This window comes from Hipposideros armiger, unplaced genomic scaffold (genome assembly GCF_001890085.2).
Source record: "Hipposideros armiger isolate ML-2016 unplaced genomic scaffold, ASM189008v1 scaffold_7, whole genome shotgun sequence".
NCBI classification, from domain to species: Eukaryota; Metazoa; Chordata; class Mammalia; order Chiroptera; family Hipposideridae; genus Hipposideros; species Hipposideros armiger.
Genome location: NW_017731357.1, coordinates 3,153,038 through 3,171,913, shown reverse-complemented (window position 1 = coordinate 3,171,913; position 18,876 = coordinate 3,153,038). Strand labels below are relative to the sequence as shown.

Here is an 18,876-nt window from a genome sequence, read left to right as displayed (position 1 = left end):
CTCACAACTCTCAGTCATTCAGCAAAGATTCATCTCATATTGACTTTGCAGGCAGAGAAACTGGAGTTGCGAAATGAAAAGAGATTACATGTTTGCTTGGTTTTTTGAGGGAAAACCACATTTCTTTCTTTCTTTATTTTAAAATTTATTTTCAATTACAGCTGATATACAATATTATATTACTTTCAGGTGTACAACATAGTGATTAGACATTTATAGACCTTATGAAATGATCCCAATAAGTCTAGTACCCATCTGATACCATACATAGTTATTACAATATTTTTTACTGTATTCCCTTCCCTATGCTGTACTTTATATCCTCAAGACTATTTTTAGAACTGGCAATGTGTACTTCTTAATCATGTTCATTCTTGTAGTAATTCTGTGATCATGTTCATCTCTCTCCAACAAGGCCATAAGATTCTCAGGGAAGAGTTATTATACAGGCTTCCATTTTTTCTTGTGTTAGTCAGGGTCCTCCAGGGAAATAAAACCAAAAGGATGTGTGTGGGAGGCGGGGGAAGGGAGGTTAATTTTAAGTAATTGGTTCAGGCAATTGTGGAGGCTTGGCAAGTCCAAAAACTGTAGGAGAGGCTGGCAGGCTAGAGACCCAGGGAAGAGTTGCCGTTCAAGTTCAAAGGCAGTCGGCTGTCAGAATTTCCTTGGGTGACACTACTGACATTATGAAGAGTAATCTGTTTTATTTAAAGTCTACTGATTTAAATGTTAATCTCATCTAAAAAAATACCTCACAGAAATATCTAGAATCGTGTTTGATGAAATATCTAGCTATTGTAGCCTACCCAAATTGACACATAAAATTGACTATCACGCCACTTAATCAGCTTTACTGAGGTGTAATTTACAAACAATGAAATGATTTTCAATGCATGATTTGGGGAGTTTTGACTCATGTATGCACCTGTGTAACCATCACCACAATCAAGACATAAAACAGTCCTATCACCCCAGAAAGTTCTCTCTTGTCCCTTCCCAGTCAATCCTTGCCCACTTTCTAGCCCCAGACAACCACTGATTAATGTTCTGTCATTATAGATTGGTTTTGCCTGTTCTAGTTTTTTCTTAAAAACAGAATCATGCAATATGGATGATTCTAGGTTAATCTGTCTTCTTTTGTTTGGCATAATGTTCTTGAGGTTTGTCCATGTTGCAGTTTGTTCCCTTTTATTGTTGAGTAGTATTCCATTATATTATATGTACGTACCATGCTTTGTTTATCCATTCCCCTGTTAATAACTATTTCTAGTTTTGATCTACTGTGAATAAGCTGCTATGAACATTCTTGTATAGGTCTTTTTGTGTACATGTTTTCCTTTCTCTTGGGTAAATGCCTATGAGTGGAATGGCTGAACTGTATGTGTAACTTTTTAAGTTTAACTGTTTCCCAAAGTGGTTGTACCACTTCACATTCTCACCAGCAATGTATGTGTCCTACTTGCTCCACATCTTGACCAACACTATGGACTTTTATTCTTTATGTTTCAAATACACTTTTTATGTTAAACAATATTAGATTTACAGAGAAGTTGCAGAGACAGTACAGAAAGTGCCCGTATACCTCTCAACTAGTTTTCTCTCATGTTAGCATTGTACATTCCCATTGTATATTTATTAAAACCAGGAGATTGACACTGGTACATCACCATTTATGAAACTTCAGACTTCACCAGTTTGTGGTCTAGTGTGCTTCTTGTGTTCCAAGATCCCATGCAAGATAGCACATTACATTTAGTAATCAGTCTCCTTGGCTTCCTCGGATCTGTGATAGCTTCTCAGTCTTTCCTTGTTTTTTCATGACCTTGACAGTTTTGAAGAATGCCAGTCAGGTATTTTGTAGAATGGCCCTCTGTTTGGATATGTGAAGTTTTTTCTCATATTTAAATAGGAGTTTTGGGTTTGGTGGAGGAATACAACAGGACCAAAGTGCCCTTCTCATCACATCGTGACAACCTCTTGACTTATTGTTGGGGATGTTAACTTGATTCCTTGGTTAAGGTGGTGTCTGCCAGGTTTCTCCACTATTGTTACTATTTTCCCCTTCCCATGTTTGGTTCTTTGGAAAAGAGTCACTAAGTTCAGCCCATCCTCAAAGGAAGATAGTGGGAAGTAAGTTCTACTTCCTAGAGGCAGAGTATCCACATATTTAAAAAAATTTCTTCTCTAGGGCCGGCCAAGTGGCGTGATGGTTAAGAACTGGCTTGGGACGCCAGAGGGCCGCGGTTCAGATCCCACATATGAGGGCCAGTACACTGCCCTCCACAGCTAAGATGCTGAACAACAGCTCAACCTGGAGCTGGGCTGCCATGAGTCGCCGGCGACGGCATAGGCTGCAGCCCCTGTGGCGGTGGGTTGCCATGAGCTACCGTGTGTAGCCAGCAGCCAGTGTGAGCGGCCAGCAGCCGCAGTGAGCGGCCGTCCAGAAGCCGGCAACTGATGTGCCTCACCCGGGAAGAGCGCAATGATGGTGCCAACTTGGGCCAGTGAAGCAACGTCCTCCACAACTAGACTGAAGAACAAAACGACAGCAACTTGTCTGTTCCCCTTCCCCTAATACCCCAGCACTGTTCCCATCCCCCAATTGCCCAATAAAAATCTTTAAAAAAAATTCTTGTCTAAGGAAGATTTGCTTCTTTCCCCTGTTATCTATTTATTCACTCTTATTTCTATCTGTATGGACTTACATATATTTACTTTACACTGTGGGTTATAATCCAATACTACAATTATTTATTTTTTTTACTCAAGTTGTTCCCCCTGTGGCCATTGGGAACTCCTGTGTCCTTTTGCTATTCCCCCATCCTTTTGTTTCTTGAGCACTTCCTTCATTTTTGGCATTAGAAGATTGCTCAGGCTTATCTACTGTTTCTGCCCCAGCCCCAGGATCTGCCATTTCTCCTAGGAGCCTTTGTTCCTTTTATCAAAAGAATAGTATTTAGAAGCAAGTTCTGGCTGCTAGGTGTATGCTGGCTTAAAAAAACAGCTTTGTTGATATATAATTCACATACCATACTATACAATTTGCATGCTGATTTTTAAAAACCTCTATGCATGAATTCAGACAATTAAGTTCATGAACTCATCCTAGAAAGAGTGCTGCATACCTCATTGCTGAATATCACTACAGTCACCTTTGAAGTACTCCCTTTAGGAAGGTATGCACCGACGCCAGTGCCTAGTCCACCTCTCAATGCAATTTTGGAAACTTTTTTCCTGGAATGGCCATCAGAACTGTCATCATATTACCCTTGATGTTCTGAATGTCATCAGAATGTCTTCCTTTCAATATTTCCTTTATCTTTGGTTAAAGAAAGAAGTCACTGGGGGTCAGATAAGGTGAGTAGGGAGGGTGTTCCAATACAGTTATTTGTTTACTGGCTAAAAACTCCCTCACAGACAGTGCCATGTGAGCTGGTGCATTGTCATGATGCAAGAGCCACGAATTGTTGGCGAAAAGTTCAGGTCATCTAACTTTTCCACACAGCCTTTTCAGCACTTCCAAATAGTAAACTTGGTTAACTGTCCAGTTGGTACAAATTCATAATGAATAATCCTTCTGATATCAAAAAATTTTAGCAACATGGTTGTAACAAGTTTGCAAACTTAATTGTCAGACCTTGTATGACTCCATCAGAGCTCAGCACACAGAACTTACTCAGTAGAAACCTATGGATTGATCCATGGGTCAATCTCCATAAAGAACATGTGGATCCCAGTTCAGCTCTGCCTCTCTTAAACTGATTGACACAGAGCAAGTGAGTTGCATAATCTCTATGGGCCCAATAGCAATCTTACCAATTAAACATCTCTTGGCCCCATTATCCTCCTCCAGGAAGTATGTCCAGATTACCGTAAACAGCTGGGTTAGGTGGCCTTCTCAGTGACCCAGATCTCTCCATTTACCTTTCAACTGTCACTAACTTCAATGCACCAGCATCATGCATTTACCATTTTGTGTCATCCATTGGATTGTAAGATGCAAGAGCATGGGTGTTGGAGCCAGTTTACCTGGGTCAAGTCATGGCTCTGCAACTCACCAGCTGTGTTAAATTGTTTAACCTCTTTGTGCTTCAATTTACTAATTTGTCAAATGGGATGGCAGTAACTCCCTCACAGATGTACTCAAAAGGTAAAGTGAGTTGAGCCATGTAAGTTACTTTGAACAGTGGCTGGCATGTTGTAAGTTCTCAATAAATATTGTTATTACTGCAGCTGCTACTGTTACAATTATAATCTTTGCATGCCTAGGGCCTGTTGGCATAGATTGCTGGCACAAAGTAATTGCACAATAAATGTTTGATAATATCTAGCTGTGTGACCTTGAATTTGTTATCTGACACACAGAATTCTAAATTCTAAAATGATCTTTTACATTTAGGGTTTGTCATAGTCCGTTCAGGCTGCTATAACAAAATACCATAGACTGAGTGCTTTATAAACAACAGAAATATATTCTGTTTTGGAGGTTGAGAAGTCCAAGGTCAAGGCACCAACAGATTTAGTGTCTGGTGAAGACGAGCTTCCTGGTTCACAGATGGCCATCTTCTTACTGTGTCCTCACATGGTGGAAGAGACAAGGGAGCATTCTGGAGTCTCTTATATAAGGGCACTGATCTCATTTAGGAGAACTCTGCCCTCAAGACCTAATCATCTCACAAAGGCCCGATCTCCTAATATCATTGCATTGTCATTATATGCAGATGACATGATACTATACATAGAGAACCCCAAAGATTCCACCAAAAAAACTATTAGAACTGATAAATGAATTTAGTAAAGTAGCAGGATACACCATGATGATGAAGAAGAAGAAAACCTATACCCTTTTATGTACTCATTTACTGACAGTGCTTGGTGTCTTACATCCAAGCAAGTAACAGCTTACTCAAATTTATAAAAGCGATTATTCTAAGATTAGGGAAAGCTTCTGATAAAAACAGGAAATAGCTATTGTTAGACCCATAAAAACTCAAATCTTCAAGCTTCAGGGAATAAGTAGAGTAAGGAGGGAATGTCTAAATTTATTTTACATAACCAAAGGCACTGTAAGAGCTTTGTGCCTCAGATTTGGCCATTGTAGAAACAGTCCAGTGATTGTCACTATTTAGAACGCTGTCCAAGGAGGCCTGGTTTTCTGAAGAAATCATCAGAAGACATCAGAGTAAGTCCCCTGCTCAGGGTGCTCCTGTGTTACAAAGTCTAAATAAATACAGCACTTTTTGTTTTAACTTCACAACAGAGCCCTTTGAGGTTGGCCCAGCAGATATTATTTCTTCCTTTTATAGGAAAAAATATAAAGCTCACATAAATTTAAAGGACTAATTCATGATCTCACAGCTCATGAGTAGAAGCTACTGGAGGTTCAATTTTCTTTACAGTAGTTGTCAAGGTCACAAGTGGGTGAGTGGGGGGATGGAAACGTCTGACAAATCAGCACAAACCATTCATTAGAGCTGTTAAGTATATACTGGTGACTAATATTAAAATCCCTGTGATATAAATTAAGTGTCCATAGCAAGCACCATGAGGAAGGGACATCACCGCAGGGATTCTGGGATGTGAGAGCATGGTACATTGTCCTATGGGCTCTCTAAAAGAAATAGTGGAAGGAATTTGGGGGCAAACAGATGGTACAGAGAAGTTCAAAGCAGCCCCAAACTCTTTAGGGCTCACTTCAGGGAGGGTGAGCACTTGTGGAGAGGTAGAGCTAAAAGGCATACATCCCTGCTGGTGGGGAGAAGGCAAAGCCTGGAATTTATTCTTCATGCAAATGTTATATATCATATCATACATATATACATATACATATGTGAGTATGTGTTTTATCCTTATAGAAATGTTAGATGACAAAGAAAACTATAAAGAAACAGTAAGCATTCATAATCCAACCAAGTAGAACTGTACCATGGCCATCAACATTTCAGCATGTTTCGTTCATCTTTTCATATATTTTATACATTCTACAGTTGAGGTCTTATTGTATACACTATTATTGTCCTGCTTGTTTTCAGTGAGTGTTGTATCCTAAACATTTCCCATGTCATTTATTTACTCATTAGGCATACTTTTCTTATTATTACATAAAATTCCATAATACGCACAGAACAGCAATTTTCAAACTGTGGTCTGAGAACCCCTTGGGGTACCCTAAATACATTCAGGGTGTTTATGAGGATTTCCCCTTTCCAACCACACATGAGGGAAGATTTTCTTCCTATGTTTCATCCAAAACAACATTTTGCAACAGCTTGAAGGCCAACACAGACATGAGAATCCAGCTGTCTCTTATCAAGCCAAATGTGAAAGAGATATGCAAACATGTAAACCAATGCCACTCACTCATTATTTTTTTAGAATCTTTTTTTTTCATAAAAATATGTTAACTTGCAATAGGTTTTCTGTTATTTTAGGAGAATCAATAGATACTGTTAACAATTCTCAGTTCCAGTTCCTAATATGGGAAATACAGAGAGTCACATGAGCAAAAGCTCATTGAGGTTCTCAGTAATTTTTAAGGACGAGAAGCACTGGAATAGAACTGCAGAATGAATGCAGGATGGTGTTTAAGTGGCCAACAGAGCTGATTCAAATGGGCTCTGAAACCTGATAGCTGTGTGAGTCAGGCAAGTTGCTCAACATCTGTATTCTCTTATATTTAGATTTGGAATAATGGTACCCATCTCACAGGAGTATTGTAGAAATTAACTGAGATTATACAGGGCAAACAGGATGTGCTCACTAAATGGATGTTGCTGACAGTTCTGTGATCATGATGAATGTCCCGTCACTTATACAGCCACTTATTACCCATAAACCATGTCCACATTTTTTATTAATCCTCTTTGGATACATTCCTAGAATGAGAGTTCCTGTCATGAAGATTTATGTTTGATTTTTTGAAGCAGACTTGCTGAAAACAGCAACCAACTTAATCATCACACAGCCTTATTTTATACCCCGTGAGTCTCGGCAGGCTCAGTAAAAAAATCTTAAATCTGCCTTCTGGATTTCCTACCCAGTAAGTGGGTGAGCAGCCCTCAGAAACAGGCTGACTTGGTGACATGCACAACACTAATGTCAACTTCAATGCTCCAGATGTCCTGCTCTTCTCCTGACTCTTGTTCTCTGGAGGCCAAAGCCCCACACCTTAATTTCTGTCCCATCTGGGAAGCCCCTTCGCCAACTTAGTCCCAATACTGACCCCTCTCTCTGCCCGTAGGAAGAGGTAGCCTGGCCCTTCTTAGATCTGGCTTCTCAATAGTGGCCTTCTCCTCTCAGGGTTTTTCCTCTGCTGTTCAAGGAAATCATGCCATCCTCACTGTGTGGGGCTGGAGTAGGCCATCCGGGCCTCTAGAACTCAATCATTTTTACAGCTATCAGCAAAGACTATGCTATCAAAAGCTTTACTTTTGATCTATATTTCTAGTTTGGAAGAAAAGAAACTTAATCCTCCCCATGGGGGAAGAGGGAGGGAAGCCTGGCAAGCTGTACTTAGGCAAATGGTTTTCTTCCTTTGTGTTCCCATTTCTGAACACCCGGAGCTGGCACTGACACTGACACTGTCTTCTGTTTACATCATCACATGGGTGAAGCTGGAGGGAGGGGCAGGCAGCAATGGCAACGTTTTTGCAACCGGCCAGCAGCACTGAAGCACATGAAAGACCTGGAATTGTCCATGTAGGAAGAAATGGGGAAGATGGGGATGGTAGTGGCTAAGAATCTAGGCAAAGCCCTGCAGGAATAATAATAACAAACAAAACAACAACAGCTAAAACTGAGTGTTTAGTCTGTTCAGGCCTTGTTCTGTGCACTCTACGTGTATTAATTTACTAATCTTCACAACTCTTTCAGATGGAGAAACTGAGGCATAGAAAGATGAAATAATGATTTGCACAACCAATAAGTGGCAGCAGGATCTAAATTCAGACACTCAAAGGTCCACGCTCTTGATCATCTGGCTTCCCAGCTTCTTAATTATAATTATCATTATTGAGCACCATTTGTTGGATACTATGCTAACAGTTTTAATTATTTAATTTTCACAACCCAGTAAGTAAGCTGCTAATTGTATGTTTCATTTTACAGATGAGCTCTGAAGCACAGAGAGGTTGAATAACTTACTCAAGGTCACACAGCTTGTATGCAATGGAAACAGAATTTGACCTCATGCTTGTGTATGCAGAGTTCAAGCTCTTACTTAGGTCTCTGCTCTATGAGCCACTGCTCAGTTGTTTAAATACAGTCTCTGGAAGGCATTTAAGATCGAGTAACCAACTGAGATTCTTACAGAACAGGTAGAAGCTAAGGGTGGGTTTAATGACCAGCCAGATCTTTTCTGTAGCTGTCCCTCCTATTCCCAGGCAAGGACCAGTCCAGCCCACTTTCAGATGGCTGCCAGATCAGTTCACTCACTCATTCATTAATTCAACAAATATTTCTTGAGCACCTCCTATGTACTTGTCGCTGTTCCAGGCTCTGGAGACACAGTAGTGAGTGACAGCAGACAAAAGTGTCTGCTCTCCTGGGAGCTTTTAGGTGTACAACAAAATACACTAACAAAACAGGCACTACACAAAAAAAAATAAGAAAAGCATGTAGTCTATTAGAAGGTGATAAGTGCTATTTAAAATAAGACAGTAGGGAAGCCAAAGAAGTGTTGGCAGTTTAGGGTTGATTGCAATTTTTAGTAAGTGGTCAGAGAAGACCTCACTCAGAGGTGATATTTGAGTGAAAAGATAAAAAAGGAGAGAAGAGAAACCATGTGGCTATTTGGGGGCAGAGGTCTCAGCAAGTGTCCTGAGATGGGAGTATGAATAGACTGCACAAGGCATGGGAAGGAGGCAGCTTCATCCTATTTCTCCTTCTACAGGGATGTTCCCTTGCTCACTGGAACACATCTAGGCTCTGACCCTGGTTCTCAAGGTTTCCAGAGAAGGTGGTTGCCAAGGAGATGGCCTCTGTGCTCTGGTCAGGCAGTTTCCCTGATCTCAGCAAGCCAACCTCACCACTGCATTATTGCTGCATATTCCCTCGAAGGCTCTTTGCCTTCTAATTTCCATCAGTGCCAAGCTTCAACCACTTCCTATGCCCAGCTTAAGACTCAGCTTCTTCAAGAAGCCTTCCAAAATTCACCTCACCCTTGGTTAGTGCTCTAAACATAAAGTTCATTCATTTTGAGTCCCTACCATGTTAGCTTGTACTTGCCCAGGTTATCTTAATACTATTCTCCAGGTCTTCCATGCATGTTTCTCCTCTCTCTCCAGCTCTTCAGGAAAGGAATCAATCATGTACATCCTCCCATAATGCTTAAGAGTGTTATATATTTGATGGATGTTTGACAAATATTGAATGACTGGATGGATGGACAGATAGATGGATGATTGAATGAATAGTGCTTTAGACTAAATGTTTGTGTGTCCCCAAGATTCATATGTTGAGGCCTAACACCCAGTGTGATGGTATTTGGAGGTGGGGTCTTTGGGAGGTGATAAGATCATGACAGCTTCCTCATGAATGAGATCAATGCCCTTATAAAAGACTCTAAAGAGCTTCTACCATGTGAGGACACAGCAAGAAGATGGCAACACCGAATCTATTGCCATCTTGATCTTGGACTTCCCAGCCTCCAGAACTGTGAGGAATAAGTTGTTTGTATAATAAGTCACCCAGTCTATGGTATTTTGTTATAGCACACCAAACTGACTAAGGAAAATAGTATTAAAATAAGAAGAGGAATTCGTCAGGGCCTGAGATAGAGTCTCACTTAATGCTTTCTAAACACAATCAAAATAAATTTCTTCTGAAAAAAATTTAAATATGTATTTAAACTAGGAGGCTGAAAAATGTAACTCTCCCCCCCCCAAAAGACCTAGTCAATGTCTTTGTCCTTTTTATCCTCATAATATGTTATCAATACACCTGCCAAGAGAGATAGGCCTGAGTTTCACAGGGGCAAGTCTCCAAAATTAATCTATATAGTTTCCTCAAAGAATAAGGGTTTATTGAAAAGGGTGCAGAGTTTTGTGTCCCTAACCCTGTGCTGCTTACATCAACCATTTCCAGTCATACCACATTGCAAGCCATCAGGACACACCATTGATGCCAAGAGGTTGTTTTCAAAGCCAAATAATGTCCACAGCTAAAATCCGTTTTTCTGTGCCAATTTTTTCACTCTTTCAATTTGCAGACACGGACCTGTTTATTTGAGCAAATAGCACAGGCATCTAAAATATCCCAATAAACATCATCTCTTTATTTAAAGGAGGTAACTTTGAACACTGCCCACATATTGCCCGAAATGCACCAGCACTAGTAAAATTCCAGAGAGCTCTGGCCTTGAATAACGCACTTTTCAAAAATAGAGACAGCTAACTGGCAGCTTTAGCTTTTCCAGGAGAAATATTGGCTCAAATAAAAGGCTGTACTATCACAATGCTAGGGAGTATAAGAAAGCAGAATCCTTAGAGCAGTGGTCCTTGCCCTTCTCGGGTACGAGCACCTCTCTGAAAACCTGTTGAAAACCATGAAATCTCTCCAGTAAAGTGCGCACATACAAACAACTCTGTACATAAAACCAGGGAGTGTACCTGAAGCTTACCTTGGGCCCTTACCTAAGAGTCAAGGGATTTGAGGTTGAGAAAGTTTGATGACAATACCAAGTGTTGGTGATATTAAAGAGCAAACAGAACTCTCATACCCTGCTAATGGGAGCGTAATGCAGTATAACCACTTTGGGAAACTGTCAGTATCTACTAAGGCTGCACATGCACATAGCTTATGACTCACTTCTAAGTGGGTGCCCAAGAAAATGTTCTCCAAACACATACATGAGAATGTTAAATGTCCATTAACATTAGTATGGACAAATAAAGTGAGTTATAGCCCCACAATGGAACACCATACAGCAACGAGAGTGATCTGCAACCACCCATCAATAAAAAATTGATACTATGTTCATCTGAAACCATGTTTAGAGTCCAGAGGAGATTCATAGCAAAGAGTAACGATGCCAAGAGGGTAGCTATGCCTTAATCACACATCTGGAAGGTGTTCATGGTGAATTATTCATTTGTGAAGTCAGGTCACTGTTCCATGGTGATTAACTGAAACACCACCAAGTGTTTCTTGACAACACTTATCACTGACCACATGGGGTTTCAGGCTAGTGAGAGGGAAGGGACCAGTGTAAATCAGGTGCTCTTCTTCTGTTAGGGTAGGGCCAGGTGCCATGGGGAAGCATAAATGCTCTGGGAAAGGACAACGCTCACCCAAGTGTGTATACAGATGACTATTAGAGAAGACTCTTGCACCCATCTAAAGGCCAGAGAAAGAGTTTAAGCATCAGTGCCTTTTAGAATTATGGGGTCCTTTGCATAAAGCAACTGCTTAATTTCTAGGCCATGCTTAATAACAACTACATTTTAGTAAGCACTGACCATGTGCACTGCTTCTCATATATCATACTTAACCCTCACAAGTCTTTTGTGGGATAGGTACTGTTATTAACCCTATCTTGTAATAACAGCTTTATTGAGATAAAAGTCATATACCATAAAATTAATCCGTTTTTTTATTGCAGCAAAATATACATAACATAAAAATTACCATTTTAACCATCTTTCAGGGTACAATTCGGTGCCATTCAGTACATTCACAGTGTTGTACAACCATCACTACTATCCATTTTCAGAACTTTTCATGATCCCTAAAGAAACTTTGTATCCGTTAATCACTAACTCCTCATTCCCCCCGCCCCCCCACTCCATTAGCCCCTGACTGGTAACCTCTATTCTATTTTCCATCTCTATGAATTTGCCTATTCTAGTACTTCATATAAGTGAATTTTGTGTCTGATTTACTACACTTAGCATACTGTTTTCCAGGTTCACCTATGCTGTAGCATGTATCAGAATTTCATTTGTAGGGCTGAATAGTTATTTCATTTTATGGGTAAACCAAATTTTATTTATCGATCCATCTGATCATGGACATTTGGGTTGTCTTCACTTTTTGGCTATTAGAATAATGCTATATGAACATTTGTGTTTTAATTCATTTAACAGATGAGGAGAGCGAGTCTTAAGATAACAACTTTTCCAGGATCACACAGCTAATAAGGGGGGTTCAAATTCAGCCCTGCTTAAAGTCAAGCTAGTTCCCCAGCTCTTGCCACCTCTCATGCAGCAGGAGATCCAAGATCTGAGCAGTCACTGGTGCATGCGCAACAGCAAGCACCAACATGGCCACGTCATAGCCACTCTACTCTGTCTGTTTAAATGTAATTGTGATTTTAAAAGCCTCTAGGCCAGCGGTTCTCAACCTGTGGGTCGTGACCCCTTTGGGGGTTGAACGACCCTTTCACAGGGGTCGCCTAAGACCATCGGAAAACAGAAAGATGTTTACATTATGATTCATAACAGTAGCAAAATGACAGTTATAGAGTAGCAACGAAAATTTTATGGTTGGGGGTCATCACAACATGAGGCACTGTATTAAGGGGTCGCGGCATTAGGAAGGTTGAGAACTGCTGCTCTAGGCAGAGAGACAAAGCAACAGATAACTATCAAATTAGCACTAACACTGTATTTAGCAAAACAATGAAGAGAATCAAAATGGTCTTACTGATAGGCTTGGATAGGCCCAGGAAAAAAATCTCAGGTATCATGCTACTAACACTTGGACAATTTTTTCTTTCATTCAGTAAAACTGTATTAGCCACAAGATATGAAACAGGTACCATGTAATGCTCTGAAGGTACAAAAATAAAATAAGACACAGTCCCAGGCTGAAAGAGCTCCAAAGTCTAGTTGGACAGGAAGGTGTATGGAAACAGAGAATTATGGCACCATAATTATAACATGGCACATGGCTAGTTTCATGGCATCGCCTAGCTACATGGCTGTGTATTGCAAAGCCCCTTAATATATAGAACCCCCTATCTTTAGGTATAGGGAGCTATTTTATGGAGAGCACAGTCAGCAAGATTCATGACTGCATCTATCTTATCCCAGACACCCCTACACTTCTCTATCTAGTGCCATTCTGTTAGCCAGGTGGCAAGGTCTTCAGAAGCCCCAATAAATAAAACTTGGCCTAAAACCACTAATGAGTGAACTATCTAAGTGGTCAGTGTGGTAGACGCTGTGATAAGTTTGCACATATCCTCATTCAAAAAAAAAAAAGGAGTTATTTCTTCAGCTGCTAGGGGTGTTCCTGTCAGTCAGCCCTTGGTTTTTAGCCCCCTTCAGGAATTACCCCAGCAGCAGAAAAACCACTTTGCCCAAGGTTAGGCCACCTTATCCAGGTAACTTACTTCAAATGACCGACTGATGTGAGGGGTCATTCCATCTTCAGAATTCCTTGAAGGGTTGTCTGAGGCTTACAATGAAATTACATCACAGTTTGACTACTCCCTCTGCTGGCTCCTGCTTCTTTCCCCTCCTATCCACAGCTGTTGATCCCTAGAGCACCCCCTAATAGCCCTCTTGAATGGTAATCTCCATTTCAGAGTCAACTTCCTGGGGAACTCCACCACAATAGCCAATCATTGGAATGGGCACAACAGACTGTAGCAATGTCTAAAGAATCTCAATCCCAGGGCTCTGGAGTGATCCAAACCTCATGAAAAACTTGTACACCCAGGCATAGTGAGACCTCATATGAAAATAGGATGTTTTCTTTTGGGAGGATTAGTGGGGAGTTCCCAATCTTCTTCTTCTCCATAACCTTCACCAGCAACTTGCTAAAGGAAATGAGAAATACAGCAATAACTGCTACAAATATACTCATACTGAAAGGGAGAAATTGAGAGAAAAAATTTTGTAATCAAATCTAAGGTCTACATGGCAAAGCTCATTTTTACACCATAGGTGATAATTTTTAAATCCCATTAATGTTCATATAAAGGTTTCTGCCAGGAGCAAGAGTGAATTTACCATCTTAAAATTGTCTCCAGGGCCGGCCGAGTGGCTCAGTTGGTTAAGAGCTCGCTCAAGAGTGCGAGCTCTGAGCAACAGCGGTTCGATGCCCGGCCTGAGCTGAGCTGCCGCTGAGCTGCCAACAGGTAGCAGGATGGCTCAGCTAAAAAGAAAAAAAAAAGTGTCTCCAAGGACCTTAAAAATAAAAACAACACCAACAAAAAAACCTCATATGTTTTTGAGTTATTTAGGAAAAGACTTTGGATTTCAAATTCACATGATTTCCAAATTCTGATGAATTTTAAATATGTATAAATATTGAAATTTTATCCTTCATGCATTTAAACATGCTCTGCTAGCTACATTAGCTTACACATAATCTTAAATTAGAGAAAAGAACACTTTAGTCTCACTAAAACACTTCATAAAATCATAATTTACACAAAGGATAGTTTTCCCAGTTCTAATATTCGAGTTTAATTAATAAACCTGGTGTGGTTTTTTTATAGCCATAAATATAAAGTGCTTGTTAAAATAACCATTATTAAAAAGTTGTAAAATTTCATGCTCCTATAGATATGTTATGGTTTGGAAAATTTTACTACAAAAGCGTGATACTGTGATAATAATTGCTCTTTGTCCCCAGTTCCTGACACAAGATTTTCTAAAACCCTTACAATTTCCTCAGTGATAGGGGTGAGAGGAGTATCTTTTATTATTTATAACAAGCCCCTTTCAACCCTACTTGAGTTTATGCTAATGAGGTGTCTATTTTTGGGCCCCTAGATAGCTTCAAGATGGGATTTGATTGCCAGAGGAACCAACCATGTGATTAGAAGCTTGGAACTTTCAGCCCCACCCTTGGACCTATGGGGAGAGGTGTGTGTGGGGGGGTGGGGAGGGCAGCTGGAGATTGATTTAATCACCAGTGGCCAATGATCTAATCAATTATGCCAACATAATGAAACCTCCATAAAAACTCCTAAACAGGGGAGTTCAGAGAGCTTCCAGGTTTGTGAACAAGAACACATCCATATGCCTGAAGGGTAGTATACCCCAAATTCCATGAGGGCAGAAGCTCCTGTGTTCAGGACCCTTCAGAACAGCAGTTCTCAACCTGTGGGTTGCAACCCCTTTGGGGGTCAAATGACCCTTTTACAGGGGTCGCTGGGTACTCGTATGTGGGCGTATCTGCATGTGGGCCTGGAGACAGATAGAGGAATGGTGTCTCGGTTCCTAAGACCATCGAAAATATGTTTTCCGATGGTCTTAGACGACCCCTGTGAAAGGTTGAGAACCACTGCTTCAGAAGCTTGTGCAATGTACTTCTTCATCTGGTTGTCCATCTGTATCCTTTATAGTAAAGCAGTGGTAGTAAGTAAACTGTTTTCTCTGAGTTCTGTGAGCTGTTTTAGAAAACTTCCTAACCTGAGGAGGGTGTCGTGGTAACATCCGATTTATAGCCAGTCAGTCAGAAGAAAAAGAGACCTGGAATTTGCTAGTGGCATCCGAAGTGGGGGCAGTTTTGTGAGACTGAGTCTTTAACTTGTGGGGTCTACACTAACTTTGGACAGTTAGTGTCAGAATTCAATTGAATTGTACGATACCCAGTTGGTGTCCAGAGAGTTAAAGAATTAATGGATAGCAGTGGGAAAAAAACCCCACACACATTTGGTGTCAGAAGTGTTGTAAATAAGAAATAGATCATATTAAGATGTAACGAGGATGGGTGAAAAAAGGAATGGGATTAATTAAGATGTACAAATTGCCAGTTATAAAAAAAACAATCATGGGGATGCAAAGTACAACATAAGGAATATAGTCAATAATATTGTAATAACTATGCATGCTGTCAGAAGGGCACTAGACTTATCGAGGTGATCACTTTCTAAGTTACATAAATGTATAATAATCACTATGTTGTACACCTGAAACTAATATAATGTTGTATGTCAACTGTAAAAAGAAGATGTAAATTGATATTTAGGTGATTGAATTGTAGGGCAGTAAAGAAATAAAATCAAACACAATAGTCTTAACAAAAATGGGACACTCGGCTTAACCATAATCATTGCAAATCCTTATTTTGGATTATTCAAACATCAGAAATCACTTGAGAAAGATCCATTTTTATGCCGACATACATGCTGTTAGAGGTAAGAGCACAGTTTGTCATGTTCAACACACTACTAGGTAATCATGTGAACTCAGGGAAACAACTTTAACTACTGGGCCTCTGTATAAGGTGGATGTAAATAGAATCACTGTCATGGTGCTATTTCTGGCAATCAGTGAGATAATACATATATGTCTCCTAACAGAGTGCCTTGCACGTAGTAAATGTGTAAATACTGACTAATATCATTACTCTTTCTATATTTTTTTTCTACAAAAGGCACTACCAGCTGTCAGTGACAGGTTGAGAGCATTGGCTCAAGAAACAGACTAACTGTATGACCTTGGGTAAGTTACTTGACATCTCTGGCACTTTCATTATCTGTAAAATCTGGGGGAAGACACAGGGCTAAGGTGAGGATTAATTGAGATAATATATGTAAAGTACTTAGAAAGATTCTATTGTTATTATTTTAATAAATATCACAAAGCCCCTTTACAAACACATCAAGAGCTCTCTGATTTCTCTAGGGAATTTCCACTGTGTGAGCCCAAGGAACACTGTAGCAGAAGGTGCAAAGCTTTTGCCCTTACAGCTTCACTCAGCATGCTGGGATTTACCAGCAGAAAACTCAATCTTCAACTGCTCACCCCTGCACCCCCTTGTCAGGGAAGGTGCTCATCCAGTCACCTCTATCAAGCCCTCTCTGAACCTCCAGACCTGGACCCTGAACTCCAGCCTCAGAGAGCAGCTCAGCTAATCCCAAACAACTGCATCACTTTCCTAGCCCAACTGTAGCTTCACTGGGGTCACAGGTGCCAGACGACAGGTGTGTCCCTAGTCTTTCAAAGATATTATCCGAATGCTTTTGATGTCCCTAAACTATATAGAGTAATGAGAAAATGAGAAAGTTCTGTGTAATCTGGGTACAAACATAGTACAACATAAAAGAGGAGGGGGAATACTAGGACTTCTAAAATAAATGACTTTTATCAAAATGGGTTTTTCCTCAGCTGTCAATTATCATCATCTTTGGGTTACCAGCCTATCATTTTGAAATCTGAGAATATGTGATGATCTGAGTCTGGAACAATTGCATCTAAAAAGCAATTTATAAAACAAACAAACAAAAAATCCCCTCCCAAGGGATTTCTCTACCACATAAGATTTTTCAAAATGGTGAAAGTACCTGATATTTATAAAGTCATTTTTATATATTGTCATATTTAATTTCCATGGCACACTAGGAGGTAAAAACTTATCGTCCCACTTTACAGACTAGGAATTGAGGTTTCTAAGAAGCAGTAAATTACATGCCCAGGGTCCACACTGAATTTATTGAAAGCCCAGGACTTCAGCAGAGGCCTGTGGCTCCAGGGTTAGTCTGCCTGTCTCTACAGAGAGGTCCTCACAAGATGAAAATTCATATCCTTGAATGTGTCCGACACAATATGTATTCTACTCTGCATTGAATAACTCGCCCAGTTCCAAAGTTGGCCTCTGATTAATGCTGGTACAGATACCAACTTTTCACTCCATAAATTGGGGAAAATGTTTACTTTCTCTAATGTAATTTCATCTTTCTCAACCAAGATGATGATTCACTTAAATGAGTCAGAAGATTCCTCCCAAGGAAATGCAATGCTTTGGAATAAGAACTCTACTTTGAAATAAATCAAAAAAGACTTTATGCATAAATAGAAAGGTTTCCTTGGCCACAGAAAGAGCTTTGCTGCTATGAACATTAATCCTTGGTGGTGAAATTGTGTTGATTTAGGGACAGTCACTTGTTGAGGTGGTCAGTGGGTGCTGGGTGGATCTTGATTAGAAGAACATTCTGGGGTCTAGGAGAGAAATGACATGGCAGGAGAAATCTGCAGTGAGATTCAGATAAAGGAAGAGGCAAGTCTGGCAAAGAGGCAACTTGTGAATATTACATGCAAGGCACCCTGGAGATATGTTAAGAGAATTAAAACTTTGCCAACTGCACTAAGATAAAAGGGATATCCCAGAGGCATCTGCATATTTGAAACAATTATTTTCAGGAAAAAAATAGTTTTCAGAGAAATTCACTTAAGGGGTACTTTTGATTGATACCCACATGCTAAATATAATTTTTTAAAAACACCATTGCAAAGGAGAAGTCATGATCAGGAAGAAAGTGGGTAAGAGAAATAAGGACTGTGATAGGCAAGCATCATAATTACCACCATCACCATTACCACTCCCCCCACCACAGTCATCGTCGTCATCATCATCATGGTTAACAGTTTCTGAACATTTGCTCTGTACCAAGGACTCTTTCAAAGATTTTACAAATTTAATTATTCATTTGTCTCTCTCAACACACTATGAGGAAGGCTTATTGTTATCTCCATTTTTAGATTAAGAAACAAAGACCCAGATTGGTTAAGAAATTGCTTCAGAGATTATGCTAAGTGAAATAAGTCAGTCAGAGAAAGAGAAATATCATATGGTCTCACTTATACGTGGATTCTAAGGAACTGAATGGATGGGAGAAGTGGATGGAGATAGTCTCAGAGACACAGAGGAAGAACTGAGGGTTGCTAGTTGGGAGTGGTGGGGATGAAGGAGAAGGGGAAGGGACGAGACAATACAAATTGGTAACTACAATATGGCCTCAGAGATAGAAAAGACAGTCTGGGGAATATAATCAATACTGTTGTAAATATTTCTTAGGGGGCCAGATGGGCTCATGTCCTGTTGGGGAGACCACTTCATAGTCGATGTAGAGGCCTGACCACCGCACTGTATTTCTGAAGCTGATGTTGAATAATATTGTATGTCAACTATAATTATATA

The 18,876-nt window shown here is 40.1% G+C and overlaps 1 protein-coding gene across 1 annotated transcript in view; it reads right to left on the bottom strand.

Annotated features, from left to right (window-relative positions):
- Positions 1 to 18,876, bottom strand: part of MAOB (monoamine oxidase B) — a 75,597-nt gene that overhangs the window by 33,482 nt on the left and 23,239 nt on the right. The gene's annotated exons all lie outside the window — the stretch shown is intronic.